Raw genomic sequence first — 15,457 nt, 5'->3', positions numbered from 1 at the left:
TCAATCGGCTAGATCCTGTACTTCGATGAACTAAAGACTGTACTTAAAAAATCGCAAATTGGAGTTTTATGGAGAAATTATAATATCCAGGGACACATTTATTCAACTAAAGGGGTAAACGTGGACGCAGAAAATGGAAATGAAAGAAGCAGAAATTTTAGTACAGCAAAAGGTATTGGGACCCATCGGATTGCACAAAGGATTCGTACAAGAGTTGGGAAAGACAATTGAGCCGCTCTACGACCTATTAAATTCAAAAGAATGCTTTACATAGAATAAAGGGTGTGAAATGCCAGAAGAACTCCCTAAAGAGGCAAAACATAAGTTACTAGTTTTTGGTTATCCAATTAAAACCGACCTCTATACCTAACTACTGACAATTGTTTGATCCACATTGGCTCAACTTTTTTCCGATGACAACATTGGTGACACAGTGATTGTAAACGGAAATAAAAAGCACATTGAACAGGCTTTTACAAAGGGACCGTTTTGATATACTCTAAACACAAGAAAACGATCCCCCAAAGGCCAATTGAACAGGCAATTAAAACTTTTATTTCCTTAAAGTACACATCAGCATGTTAATTAAGACTCATCAAACACTTAGATTTTGATTCGCTATAAAGTGAACATCTTTCCCGTTACACCTACCCACATTAAAATTTTGTAGTGAATTTACAGGTGACTTCATTGTTGTTTTCGAAGGGAGTGAGGTGTCCCAATCTTAAAAATTAAAAAAATTCATGAGCAACCAATGTCGGGTAAATTGCAAGCAAACGACCGGCAAGCGTTTGGTTTCAGTAGCAGGCAACTGTGACTTACGGAAGCTAGCATCAAGAGGAGGCGGGCTGACCGGAGGGTGTGTGTAGGTGAGCGTGGGATTGGGGCGTTAAGCAATGGGGGTTAGTTTGTCCACCCTACTTCACATCTCGATTTGAATACCCCTCTCATCGCAGACATGAATACCTTTTCGTGCCCTAAGCTCAATCACTGAACGCACCACCCCACGCTCCCCTACACACACGGTCCGGTCACCCCCCACACTTAATGATAGTTATCCTAGTTGGCTGCTAACGAAACCAGTTGGATGCTAACGTTTGCTTGCAATTTGCCCGACATTAATTGGTTGGTTATTTTTTATTTAGTTTTTAAGATTGGGACGTCTCTTCAGAAACAACAACAAAGTTTTCGCAAATTCAGTACAGCAATAATAATTGGAGCCAATGTAACGGAAAACACCTTCACTTTAACGCAATTTCGAATCAAAAGATAAGTGTTTGATGTGTTTTAATTAACCTGCTGGCTTGTCCTTGACTGAAATGATATTTTTAAATGCCTGTTCAACTGTTTCTCAGGGGATCGTTTTCTTGTGTTTAGAGTACGTCATAGCGGTCCTTTAGTAAAAGCCTGTTGAATGTGCATTTTTTTGCGTTTCCAATCACTGTGTCACCCAATGTTGTCATTGAAAAAGAGTTGAGCCAACGCCGATCAAAACAATTGTCAGTAATTTAGGTATAGAGGTCAGTTTTAATTGGATAACCGAAAACTGGTAACTTATGTTTTGCCTCTTTAAGGAGTTCGTCTGGCATTTCACACCCTTTACTCCATGTAAAGCATTGTTTTGGTTTCAATAAGTCATAGAGCGGCTCATTTGTCTTTCCCAAGTCTTGTACGAATCGTTTGTACAATCCGATGGGTCCAAATATGGTTCTAAGCTCTTTTGTTTTACTAGGACTTTTGTCTTACTCATTGCCGCTCTCTGGGTACACCTTTACACCGCTAATTGATTAAATGTGTCCCTGGAAGTTATTATTTTTCCAGGAAATTCCGTTTTGAGAAATTTTTTAGTGCAGTCTTTAAGTCTTCGAAGTACAAGATCTAGCCGGTTTTCTTGTTTCTCAATATTCCGACCAGAAATGATTATAGTGTCAGAGTATACTACTGAAGATTAACAAAAAGAGTCTCTCAACAATTCAAATCCAAAAAATTTTTAAAAATCAATATAGCGGATGCCAAACCCACGGAACTCATTTTTAAATTTTAAAAAATCAATATAGCGGATGCCAAACACACGGAACTCCTTTTTTCTAATTGTTGTGATAAACTTATTAAATAGGATTGCCTGTTCCTTTCGTCAAATCATTCAATTTCAGATCTTTTGAGCTAGGAACAAGAATCCCTTTCAACTTCAACGAGTTCTGAATCCCGTCGTTCCTAGTTTTGGCGGGTGAAATTGATGCTTTGATGCCCAACAGACGATTCCACACTCTAAGGACATCTTCTTCGAAGAACTTGCTCCTCGCAGATTCACAAGCCCGAAACATCGAGTTCCCCAACTTCAACATCTTGTCCATTCCTGGAGCCGGCATTGCCCACGCTCAACAGTTCCTCCCCATCAAAGATAAGTTTAACATTATTGTTGTTTTTATTTGCGGCAACGACTTATACAACGGTACCCTCCCATCTTCACTGTCCGAGCAACAGGTAGTGGACGAGTTAGACCTTCTGGGCGAACAGCTGTGCAAGCTAGACAAAAAGATTTTCATCCTTGGTATCCCGCACCGTGGTAGCTATCGTGAACAATCTTCGAAAGCTAATAAACTATTGGACAACAAAAATAAGACAAGCAGAAACTGGAAATACCGTGGTGTGTCAGAAGAAATTTTCAGTGAGATACACCTCGGCGACGACGACGTGCACCTTAACAAGTCCGGGATCAGCGGCGTGAAAACGATCCTGAAGAAACGAGTGTCGTACAAGAATTACTCGAACAAGTGGAACGAAGAAGGACACCTAGACTACTTCGAGTGCCCATTCAAGAACTGTAACTGCAACTATTAACTCCGTTTCTTCCGGCTCTCCCAGCGAGAACCAACCGGGTAACGATAGTTAGTTTCCACTTAACTGTTTGTTGTTATACCGCTGTCTCTCCTCGCGAAAAACAAAGGATAACAGCAAGCAAGCACTGCTTCACTACAATCCCTCCTATCGAGAAACAGCTACGACCCTAACAACCCTCGAGTAGTAGCGAAGTAATACGAAAAAGCCTCCAACGAAAAGTCGATCCAGAACGATAACAAACAAAGAAGTAAGTTAAAATCGAAAATTGCAATGGGCCTTACAATCAACTGTAATACATGCAAGGCTGGCATTACTAAAAAAGATACAGTCTTTCGATGCGTATCATGCAAAAACACTATGCTTATGACCACCCAATGTACTCAGCTATCTGGCACCATCATCAACGCTCTCCAGGAAATAAATTTGAACGTACTTCTACTATGCAACAATTGCGTAAAATTGAACAACGGGACGTCTTCCTGCACGCTATAAGCAGCCAAAATAAAATCGACAAAAGCAACGAAAATCAGGAGGAAATGAAAAATTTTGTTAAAGAAACCGTCGGTAATCAACTGAAAAATGAGATAGCATCCTTTAAGAGCGCTGTTGAAAGTAACCTCAACGAACTAGGAGACATTGTAACCAAAAAAGTCAAATCAAAAACCGAACCCCTCACAAACGATCACCCAGCGGCGTACGTGTACGTGGAATACCCGAGCTAAAAGACACCAATGCTAGAAAACGCGCTGAACATGACAAAGCTGAGATTGAAATTCCTAAATGTCGATTCTAACATCGAAGACTGTAGGCGAATTGGAACATACAACGAAAACAAGGACAGAACAATCATAGTCAAACTCACTAACGAGTGCAACAGAAAACTGCTCTTACTATCTCTTAGCAAATTGCGGAACCAGGATAAAAATTTCAGTGAGATACACCTCGGCGACGACGACGTGCACCTTAACAAGTCCGGGATCAGCGGCGTGAAAACGATCCTGAAGAAACGAGTGTCGTACAAGAATTACTCGAACAAGTGGAACGAAGAAGGACACCTAGACTACTTCGAGTGCCCATTCAAGAACTGTAACTGCAACTATTAACTCCGTTTCTTCCGGCTCTCCCAGCGAGAACCAACCGGGTAACGATAGTTAGTTTCCACTTAACTGTTTGTTGTTATACCGCTGTCTCTCCTCGCGAAAAACAAAGGATAACAGCAAGCAAGCACTGCTTCACTACAATCCCTCCTATCGAGAAACAGCTACGACCCTAACAACCCTCGAGTAGTAGCGAAGTAATACGAAAAAGCCTCCAACGAAAAGTCGATCCAGAACGATAACAAACAAAGAAGTAAGTTAAAATCGAAAATTGCAATGGGCCTTACAATCAACTGTAATACATGCAAGGCTGGCATTACTAAAAAAGATACAGTCTTTCGATGCGTATCATGCAAAAACAATATGCTTATGACCACCCAATGTACTCAGCTATCTGGCACCATCATCAACGCTCTCCAGGAAATAAATTTGAACGTACTTCTACTATGCAACAATTGCGTAAAATTGAACAACGGGACGTCTTCCTGCACGTTATAAGCAGCCAAAATAAAATCGACAAAAGCAACGAAAATCAGGAGGAAATGAAAAATTTTGTTAAAGAAACCGTCGGTAATCAACTGAAAAATGAGATAGCATCCTTTAAGAGCGCTGTTGAAAGTAACCTCAACGAACTAGGAGACATTGTAACCAAAAAAGTCAAATCAAAAACCGAACCCCTCACAAACGATCACCCAGCGGCGTACGTGTACGTGGAATACCCGAGCTAAAAGACACCAATGCTAGAAAACGTGCTGAACATGACAAAGCTGAGATTGAAATTCCTAAATGTCGATTCTAACATCGAAGACTGTAGGCGAATTGGAACATACAACGAAAACAAGGACAGAACAATCATAGTCAAACTCACTAACGAGTGCAACAGAAAACTGCTCTTACTATCTCTTAGCAAATTGCGGAACCAGGATAAAAAAGTGTACCTTAGCAGAAGACTATCAAAAGAAGAACAACTGTTGGAAAACAATCTACTTAAAAAAAGACGAGAATACATTGAATCGGGACTACCAAGAAACAATGTCAAGATCAAAAACCTGAAATTACTCCACTACAATTATCAAAGCAACACCTGGTATGAGGCCGTCCTGGATACGGGATGGTGACTAAACACCAACGAAAACAGAATCGAACAAATTACTCTACTCACTTTCAACGTACACAGCATCCTCGACCTGCAATGACGTTTCACTCTTGCAAATGCAATTTTAACCCAAAAATACGACGTCTTATGTCTCAGTGAGACATTTCTAACAAAATCTGTCCCAAACGAGCCTCTATTTCTCAGTAACTGCCAAATGTTCAGAAATGACAGAACATCAACTGAAAATGTCTCCAAACACGGAGGAGTACTCATTTCGGTACGGAGAGACATCAACGCTAAACAACTGACACTTGACCATACATTTGAAGCCGCGATAAAGGTTTTACTAACTGACAAAACCAACGCACAAAAATTGCTGATCAGCTGTACCTATAAACCTCCAAACAACAGTCCCTACAGATAGTTACCTGAGAAATGCGCTCAAATCCTTACAAGTCTCAAAACCAAACGTAAACAGTTGAAAGTCTCAAGCTCTAAAATAACTGGAGATATTATTTTTGTGCATGCATCTTGGGGGTCAATGCAGTTCACAGACAAATATGAAAACACAGTCACTGATCAACTAGCGAATCTCGACTATGAACAATATTTGACTTCGAATGCATACTTGGCAGCAAACTGCAGTTAGACGTCTTCCTAACAGATTAACCTGAGTATTGGCTTAACTCAACAATTGAAACCACATTTACTGATAACTACTGAAACAATTTAAAAAAAGTGCTCAGACCACCCAGCATTCTCATCCCTGTTAACCTTCAATAATGCAACGGAGAAACACCATAAAATTGTCAAATATGCAATCTCTTGGACTAACTGGGAGAATTTTAATCAAACAATCGTCGATAATCCCTTCGAACCTTACTGTTACAGCAATGTAGACGAATTCACCAATCAATGGTACCTATGGTTCAACAAACTGTTTACCGAAAACGTACCAAGAATTACTAGCCACCGATCTTACCTCCTTCCATGGATCTCGAAACCTACATCCCACCTGATCAACCCACTGATTAACACACTCAAACGCAAAGACGCCAGAAAAACCCAACCCCTAAACCTGCAAAAAATTCTTGATCTTGAAAACAAAATTGAAATCGAATCCTGTAATGACCAAGCCGACTAGGAAAACCAGATTTTCAGAACAAAGGAATTCAGTAAGATCCAAGCCTATCCAGTGAGATCCAATAAAAAAGTGTCACCGTACCTACATGAAATGCATTTACAAAAAAAATAGCAGAAAAAGATGAAGGGAAGGCAAAACTGTTTAAACAATACTTCCAAAGTGTTTTTAACTTGAAAACAAACAATACAAACGTTGACTTCAGGCCAAATACATTCAACAAAACAAGTTGCTGCGAAAAACAAGTCACCGAAATACTCAATTCTCTTAAATCAAAAAAGACGAAAGGACTGGATCGAATAGGAAACGAGACCCTAAAACAAGTTGCAACCACACTGGTGAAATCATTAACTGTCATCTTTTCAATCTGCTTCAACAAAGTTGTATACCCACAATACTGGAAAGACAGCGAAATAACTCCAATCTACAAAGACGGTGATAAAAGCGACGTAACCAAATATAGACCCATTAACTGCCTCTGTTGCCCGTCCTAGAAAAAGTCATCTTTGACTGGTCATACCCAGTAGTAAGGCAAAATCTTCACGACTCTCAATTTGGATTTAGAAACGGTTGCTCAACCATTGTACAACTTATCTGCTTCCTTGATAAAATATACCTGCTCAACGATTCGTCGGCAATTGATGAACTAACGTTTTTCTACTTAGATTTCGAAAAAGCCTTCGACAAGGTTCCTCGCAATCTCCTGCTTTTGAAAATCCACAAAATGGGAATAGGTGGAACAGCCTAAAACTAATTGCCAATTAATTAGACAGTGCGCGAATGCGTTAAAACAATGCGTGAGTGCGTTAAAACAATGCGTGAAAATAAACAGCTCAAGATCTGAATTCCGTGATGTCTTTAGCGGGGTTCCACAAGGGTCCCTACTGGGTCCTCTACTCTTTTTAATCTACATAAAGGACCTCCCCACTGTTGCAATTGAAAGTGTATGCTTCGGATATGCTGATGACTACAAACTCTTAAGCACAACTCATGAACTCGTAGAAAATGACCTAATAAGTTTACATAACTGGTGTGGAGCAAACAAAATGAACCTCCATGATGACAAATGTAGTATGGTACAATTCAAAAAACAATCAGTGGTCAAAATGAAAGAAGTCACTGTCAAACCTGTTAAAGTTCAAAAAGACCTTGGTGTTCAAATCTCGAACGACCTCTCCTGGCAAGAAAACTGTAACCTGCGTCGAACTAAATCTCTGAAATCATTGCGATTCCTCAAGGGTAACATTTCCTTCAAGTCGACGACTAAACCCAAACTAAACGCTAACACAGGATACGTGGTACCCGCCATATCGTACGCTTGTGAGTCTGGTACCCCACCAAACCAGACTTGTCAAACATCGAAAGAATACAGAAAAGTGCAACACAGAGGATTCTAAGCAACACAATTCCCTATTAAGAAAGACTCAAAGAACTCAACTTATTGCCACTCTCAATGTACTTCGAACTCCACAGTCTCCTACTGTTCTGCGCCATAGCTGACCACAAAAATGACAAAAAAACATCAGACTACATATCACGTAATACCAACGAACGAACCAGACAAGGCTCCAGCTTCAACATTCCCAAAACCAGACTCAAAAAGACCGACGATAACTTCTGGACACGAAACGGAACACTGCAGAACATTCTGAGTAAACATATCGACTTAACAACGAAAGAAAACAGAAAAGCACGAATAACACAGCAATTTTGGAAATTTTTTTAAAAGTTCAACGAAGCCAATCTATGTACGTGGGGGATAATCTGCCACTGCACGAACTGCAACCAACATTCCAAACTTACTCACTAATGACATAAAGGGTGAAAAACCATGGTAAATCCCTAAAGACTTCGCTACTACCACTACTATTAGTGTTCCATTGCCGTTCCAAAAAATTTCACGTTTTGCAAAACTTCCCTCAATGCCATTTTGTAATGTTCCGATGTCAATTTGACATTGGAAAATACTCCCAACCGGAGATGATGGAATAATTGATCTTGACAGGATAGGTCACGAAATGTTTTTGGGAATCATGGCACCAGCTATTACGTAACCCTTTACACAAAGTTTGGCGACTTCTACTTCAGGTGAGGGTATCCAGATGATCATTTCAAATTTTGAGATACGCCTATAGTAGATTCCAAAACAATCGGCAGTCTCTTCCAGTAAAGTTTTCCCTTGGACTTCTGAAAGCTCTTGGAATCTGCAAAGCGTTATACAGTGCCATTTTGAAATGTCCGGATGTCAATATGATGTTCGAAAAACGACAGCTTTCATCCGGAAATGATGGAATTTCTATACTTAAAAGGTTACGTCGAAGACTGTTAAAAGGCGATTACTGAATTGATTTTAGATTTCGACATTTCTATTTCATATAAAACAAAGCTTTGTAACTGAAAACTCTCGTCAGCAAAAATCAACGTTTAAAAATCCCCAAAGCTATGGAGTAAAAAAGTCCTGTCCAAGGATATTATAGTCGCTGCCCCCAACTTTGGTCATATAATGGGCTTGCATGCATTATTGATTAATTTAACGTCAATACCAGGGCAGCTTTATAGCCCCTACTAGATGATTATTTTACTTCGTGCTAGCTCTTTGCCCAAAGCACTGGAGCTTTGGACCAACATCAAAAGAAGAACCTTTTTGGAAAATAGATCACAAAGTCTGGACATAGTCTGCGCCCAACTGCAAAAAATTGGTCCAAAATTTTTCAGAATTGCCTTGTTTTGATTCCCCAGTCTTAAAATTTGATACTTTGGCACGATCTCGTCGAAAATTTTGTAAAGAAGCCAAGGATTGATCCTGGTGAAACCCTTACACCTAATCCACATATTAGACTTTTAGTGAGGCTAAATTGAATTCTTGGTTATTTTACTGGGTTAGAGGGGAAGTGCTTCAAAGGTTTATTCCAGATTGAAGGAATTCGGTTTACCAATACTTCACGTCTTGAAAAAATTTTTATCAAAGCGCAAACCGAACAAATAATTTAGGAAAAAGGTACCGTAAAAGTCAAGTCCTCTGAATATTTATCTGAAAACAAAATTACTAACTATTGTAGGAAAATATGCTAGAGTTTGGAAACAGATTACAAAGAAGAGACAAAGCAAGCCCGAAAGCAAAAAACAAATATGGAGCGTTTAACAAAAAAGAGACAGACAGACAGAGAGAGAGAGAGAGAGAAAGAGAGAGTCAGCAATCAGTTTATGTTTAGGGGTGTGCAGTTTGTGAGGTTCCTGGTGATGGTTTTCCTTGATTTTAATCAAAACTGTCTCAGGTTGATTGTTGCGGTCGATATTTATATAATTTTGCGAAATTCCTAGAGATTTACTTCTGAAAACCTGTAAATCGTTTAAATATCAATTGGCAAAATAATAAAGGAAGTCACACTTACGTGGAATGTAAAAGCATTCTGCAGCTAACTCCGGAATTTACTTCATTAACACCTGCTGAAATCACTGGAATCAAAGCATTTGGTATTATTGTCATTTTACTTTGAATAGTTGTGTAGAAAAAAGGAAAAGATAAATTTATATGACATCAAGCGATGAGTGATGTTGAAGATAAATATAATCCAGATAATGGGGGAAAACAAAAAATATGGAAACGCAATCGACTGACTTGGTAGATAACAAATTGAAATATTTTGAAAACATCTTTCGAAAATAAAAGAAAACCACTACTGCTGTCGTGTCTATGGACAAAACTACAGTTAAGTGAAATTTTGAAAGAAAACTGGATCACTACGGAAATAAAAAAAAAACAATTCAAAATTTTCGGATACCAGAACATTCGAGTAACTCAGAGGGAGAAAACCTTGTCACAACAAACAAAGTCAACGAACTAAAACTTTAAATGGAGCAAATCTTCGGGTTACAGAAAATCAACGCTTTGGAAAATTGAACCCCAAAACATATAAGCCACGTTCGTTGTTAATAAAAAGTCTAAAGCGAGCATGAAGCACGGCTCGGTTTACATTCGACCATCCTTGACAAAAAAAGCGGCATTTACTAAAGCGGCAGATAACTAAATTGGAAAACTTACTCATGGAGCTGTCAGAGGGAGATCGAAGTGGGTTTCAAGAAACTCTTGATGACGACGTCAGTGTTGTCAAGAAACACTGACGTCATCATCAAGCATCTGAGAAAATTTTAAAGTTCTTAAACTCAAAGTAGATCAAAATCAGCTAACAAAAACTGAACAAAGAAATCAATATTTTGAATAGTTTTCTTCACTCTGTGTTTCCTCACAATAATGATTTCATTATCAATAATTTTAAATCTTGATTAAGAGAATTTCAATACACCAAACACAACATCAAAAATTCAATAGATAGCACAAAATTAAGAGGTCAGAATAGATTACTTGGAGCCATTTTCCAGAAGGCTGCTTTAAACTGAAGCTCATCTATCCATAGAGATCTCAAAATTACAAAAAAACTTCTCAATTTCCTCCTGATAATGATAGCAAATTTTCTGAGAAGCGCATATAGAATGATTTGTTCAACACTTTCTGACAAAATTTTAACACAATTTTGTCCGAAACAAGATAGTCAAAATAAATGTCACTCCTTTCTAAATTAACACAATCTTACTAATCTGTTCGTCATAGCGTTCAATACAGATTTCTCAAATCTTTTGGGAAAGTTCCGCATTTTGATCCAAGACCAAAACTTCTGGCAGTAAAAGGGATCTATAAAAATTTTCAAAAAAGTTTGCTGTTATTTTCCCTCACCTGGTTCGCCCTTGTGTAAAATCGACCAACGACGGGTCAGTTTCCAAGACCCTCGCTAAACGACTACAATTTTGGTGCCAAAGCCTCCTCGACTAGGTTCTTCTGAAGCTTGAATTTGAAGAATAAACTGCGTAAGACCCCTAAGAACGGAAAAATTGATGAAGTGAAACAGTTCAACAACTTCATGAAAACCGGAAATTAGAACGCCATTGCTGTCTCACTGGTGAACTATCATTCGGGATTTTTTCACCAAACAAAACATTTTTTTGGAAAATCTGAATTTGAGTTGCTCAAAGGGAAACACCCGACTCTTATCCAAGTAAACTTCAATAACATAGTTGAAGAAAACACTTTTGAGTCAATTCCGTGCCACCCCGCAAACTTCGAAAACATAGGCGCATCGGCAGTTAAAAGATGGCCCTGAAACAAAATGCAGACACCGACCGTCCGTTTAGACGCACACAAACAGAGACGAATTTTCACTTGTTTGAAAGAAATTTTAGCAAACATAGCGAAAACGGTACCCAAAATTGATGTTCATCTGGGAAGTGCAAAAGCATCTGAAAAATCTTTTGAAGTTCACAACGCATGCAGACTAATCTTCCAAAACGAAAACCCTGGTATTGGCGTACGAGAATTTCTTTGTCGCGTCATAGGCAAATACGTTATCAAGCACATAGAAAACAACCTACGTTCTTTGGCGGTGAACGTATAAAGTTGGCTGGCCAAAAATAAGGGATTGAACACGCAATTCGCTCTCTCTCTCCGCTTGCAACATTAAAAAAAACTTGAAAACAAAGCTGTTCTCCTAATAGACGCAAAAAACGCCTTCAACTGCCTCAACCGCATCTTGGCTATTGAAAATATTGACTAAATTTGCCCGGCTTTGAATTTTGTTGATCAAAACTCATTTTCAGCCCGTCCGATTTCTACGTCGCAGGTAAAACACTGTAATCCATAAAATTAAAAACTCAAAGTGACTCTGATGCTCTGGGGATGTTTGCCCTTAATCAGGTTTGTCCAGAATGCAAACAAGTCGCAAAAATTATACACACAAGACGGCAGCGTAGTAAGACGCTTGGAGGGTTTACTCTTGTTCCTCAAAGATCTCATCGAACATGGTATCTAGTTTTGCTACTCCGTGAACGCCCTGAAGTGTCAATTAAACGTAGAAGAGGCTTCAAAGGTCAAAATCTCTCAGGTTGTTTGCGGGGACGGCAGTTGCAATTTTTGACGTTTGTCTCGTTCTAGGATCTTTAATAGGCAATGAGAAAGCCTATGAGAAGTTTAAGTTAACCACAGCCATGAATTATGCCAATGTGTTGGGAGAAACATGGCAAGTATCAAAAACATCCCCTCAAAGCGCTTTTGCATGCCTCTCAACAGGCGTGCAACAAAAATTGCTTTTCGTGTCTAGGAAACCGCCAAAATTGCGGAAAATTTTCACAGACGCGGAAATCATTATCCAAACGGTACGTCCTACCATCGTTCTGCGACTCTCCGATGTCCCAATCTGCACGGCTATTGTATTCGATATTAACCCGGGAGGGCGGACTTAACAACAAGGAGCACATAGTTTACGAAACGGATTAAGCCCATTTGTTGACTGTATGCCTCCCTCTTGAAGATGAGGACCTCGCAAATGCTCATCTCACCCAAGAGCGCATTACGCATGACCAACGAACTGCACGCCTGAAAACAATTCGATCGGTTAAGAAGGTACGTATGAAAAGTCTTCCGACCGCGTAATAGAAATTGCATCGGAAAAAGGAGCCTCGAGCTTGCTCACGAGGCTCCTTTTTCCGATCTACCACTTAAACGTTACGGTTTCACGTTAACGAAATCCAAATTTAGCGACGGACTTGGTTTTAGATACAACACCGAGGCCAAAAATACGCCCAATTATTGTCCATATTTTGAAAAATTTGCCCTATCATATGCTGTCCACTGTGCGAAATGTGGGTATACACAAATGAGACACAACGAGACCCGAGACATATTTGCTAAGATCGTGCATGACGTTTGCTAAGATGTCAAGTTTGAGCCGACTCCTCAGTTGCTTCAAGGCGAGTCCTTTTTACACAAAAATACTAATACTGATGAAAACGGGACACTAGACATTAAAGCGAATGACATATGGGGGTGCAGTTATTTCTTCGAAGTGGAGATCTATAACCCATTCGCAAAGTCATGCCCAAAAATTCCGAATAAGCGTGCAATTATTATGAGTCGTTGAAGTGCTTCAAATATGAGCAACAAATACTTGGTGTCGAGAAAATCAAATTCATTCCACTCGTTTTCCTGCATGGGGGTGCAGGACCGTCCGCAACGCGAACTGTGAAACAACTGGCTAGCCAAATTGCAGAAAAGAAAAACAAATCATACTCGGACGCAAAAACATACAAACGCACGAGAATAAGCTTTGGTCTCGTGCGCATCGCCTCAGATGGTGCCGTGGTTCCAAACGGTCGACTGACATTGTTTATGCAGTGCCATGATGCGGGAGGAAAAACTAGATTCATAACAGTTTAGCTTATATAGAAATTCAATTCTCATGGTCCAGCTCTAAAGGGTTATAGTTCCTTGTCTTTAAAATTATATGAGATGCATTAATGTCTAAGTGGATTTTTTTCGTTTGTGCCCCCCAGGTTAGTGGGCGCATATTATTCGCACCCCCAAACGCACGTGTCATATTTCAACATGATGATTTACTATGTAATGGCATGTGCTCTGTAACTGGAGGCGCATAACGTACTAGCGGGCACAATCGGTAAAGATCCGTAAGTTTCAAGAAATATGTACACCCTGACTCACTTTTTGGCTCTTTTTCCCCAAACATGTTCGATAAAGCGCGGGAATGAAAAGTTCTTGGCAATTATTCCCTGTATGTTAGGATTGTTGCCTGAAAATTTAATGGACTTACCATTTTGAACAGGACATGTTGGCTGGCCTCTTTAATAAGGCATATAAACACACTGTGGAGAATACTGTCTGTAAATCCGGCAAATGCCTAAGGGCTTTAAATCCACTCTACATTTGTCATGAACACTTTTGCGTAGAAATCTGGGCTTCTAAATCTGTGAATAAACTATATATTGGTATTGCGTAGTCAGGGTTAATTCCTGCATACGCAAATTTGAAGCACACAAGTTTATAAGTTTATGAGAGATATTTAAACCCTGTGAAGAAGATTGTTTTTTATACAAACGTTTGCGGGCTATAAATCCAGTGAACATTTTTGCGCAGTATTAGAAATCTGGGTGTCTAATGTGAATAATCTATGTATTGGTATTGCGTATGCAGTCTCACAATGAAGATTTTGGTTTTTAACTACATGTTAAACGTCTGGGTAGGAAGCGTTCTACTTTCTGATGAAATTATTACCTAAGGGCTATTTTTAGAACACAAACTCAAACTCGAACCCGAACTCGTCTGGCTCAGACTGTTAATAGACTTCCCTTTCATTTATTACACAATAAGCCATATGATTCAGACGTATTACATTTTGACGAAATTCATATCCGAAAACAACAAGTTCGAACACGATAAAAGGAAGTAATTGATTCTTCAATAGAATTTATTTAAAAAAGGAACAAAAAAGCATTCTGAAAGACAATAAATTACTGAAACTTTGACCTCATCAACTGTTGTTTTGTCCAGCAAAGACCAATTGACAGGGAAGACAATCTTCGATTAGAAAGAACACAAGTTGAGAGTAGCTTCTACCCCCCGCAATTTAAATCAAGTTAATTCATCATTTGAAAAGAAATCATCGTTTGAAGTTATACTAAGAGCGAAGTCCTTGAGGAATCCGGAAAGTATAGAAACATCTTGTTTTTAGTTTTGAAGGATCTATCAGAAAAACGAGTGGTGTCAAGAAGAACAGTTGGGTGTAACAACATCTTGTCACTTTGGTTGCAGAGAATACAAAGACACAAAAGACGGAAAAAACATTGTTTGAATTCCGAGCCCTTCAAAAACAAATTAGGAAGCAAAAAAAGGAGAACATCTGGAAACCAGAGGAACAGCATTTTGTTTGTCTATCATCAGAGCGCATCAAAAATCCCTAAGCAAGAGGAGTGGTTCAAAACAGAAAATTTGTGCAAAGTAAGTTAAAAATACTTCCTTTGTCTTCATGTAGCTCCTCCATCATTTCAACCTATATAATACATCCACGGATCAAAACAAGGTAGTCGGAAAACATCAATTCTGCTCACATAGTATACATATGAGTCAGCAAAGGTCAATTGTACATCATTTTTTCTCTTCATGTACAAGTCCTAGAGAAAAGTTTCTTAAAGAAAAGTTGTTCCATTAGTGAACACTAACACAAATCTACTTTAAAAAACATCAATTTTGCTCACATAACATATATATGAGTCATCAAAGGTCAATTGTACATCATTTTTTCCTCTTAATGTACAAGTCCTAGAGAAAAGTTTCTTAAGAAAAAGTTGTTCCATTAGTGAAAACTAACACAAAACTACTTTAGAAAACATCAATTTCGCTCACATAACATATATATATATATATATATATATATATATATA

The 15,457-nt window shown here is 38.9% G+C and overlaps 1 protein-coding gene across 1 annotated transcript in view; it reads left to right on the top strand.

The window, feature by feature from the left end:
* The first annotated feature begins 2,094 nt into the window (after positions 1–2,094).
* The window catches only part of LOC142341821 (CCR4-NOT transcription complex subunit 7-like), a 167,259-nt gene continuing 153,896 nt past the window's right edge, over positions 2,095–15,457 (top strand). Inside the window, exon 1 of the mRNA XM_075393063.1 lies at positions 2,095–2,116. The gene's annotated coding sequence lies outside the window, so the exon portion shown is untranslated. The remainder of the gene's footprint in view (positions 2,117–15,457) is intronic.

Source organism: Convolutriloba macropyga, chromosome 6 (genome assembly GCF_964194025.1).
Source record: "Convolutriloba macropyga chromosome 6, txConMacr16.3, whole genome shotgun sequence".
Taxonomy (NCBI): domain Eukaryota; kingdom Metazoa; phylum Xenacoelomorpha; order Acoela; family Convolutidae; genus Convolutriloba; species Convolutriloba macropyga.
This window is presented reverse-complemented; position numbering and strand designations above follow the sequence as displayed.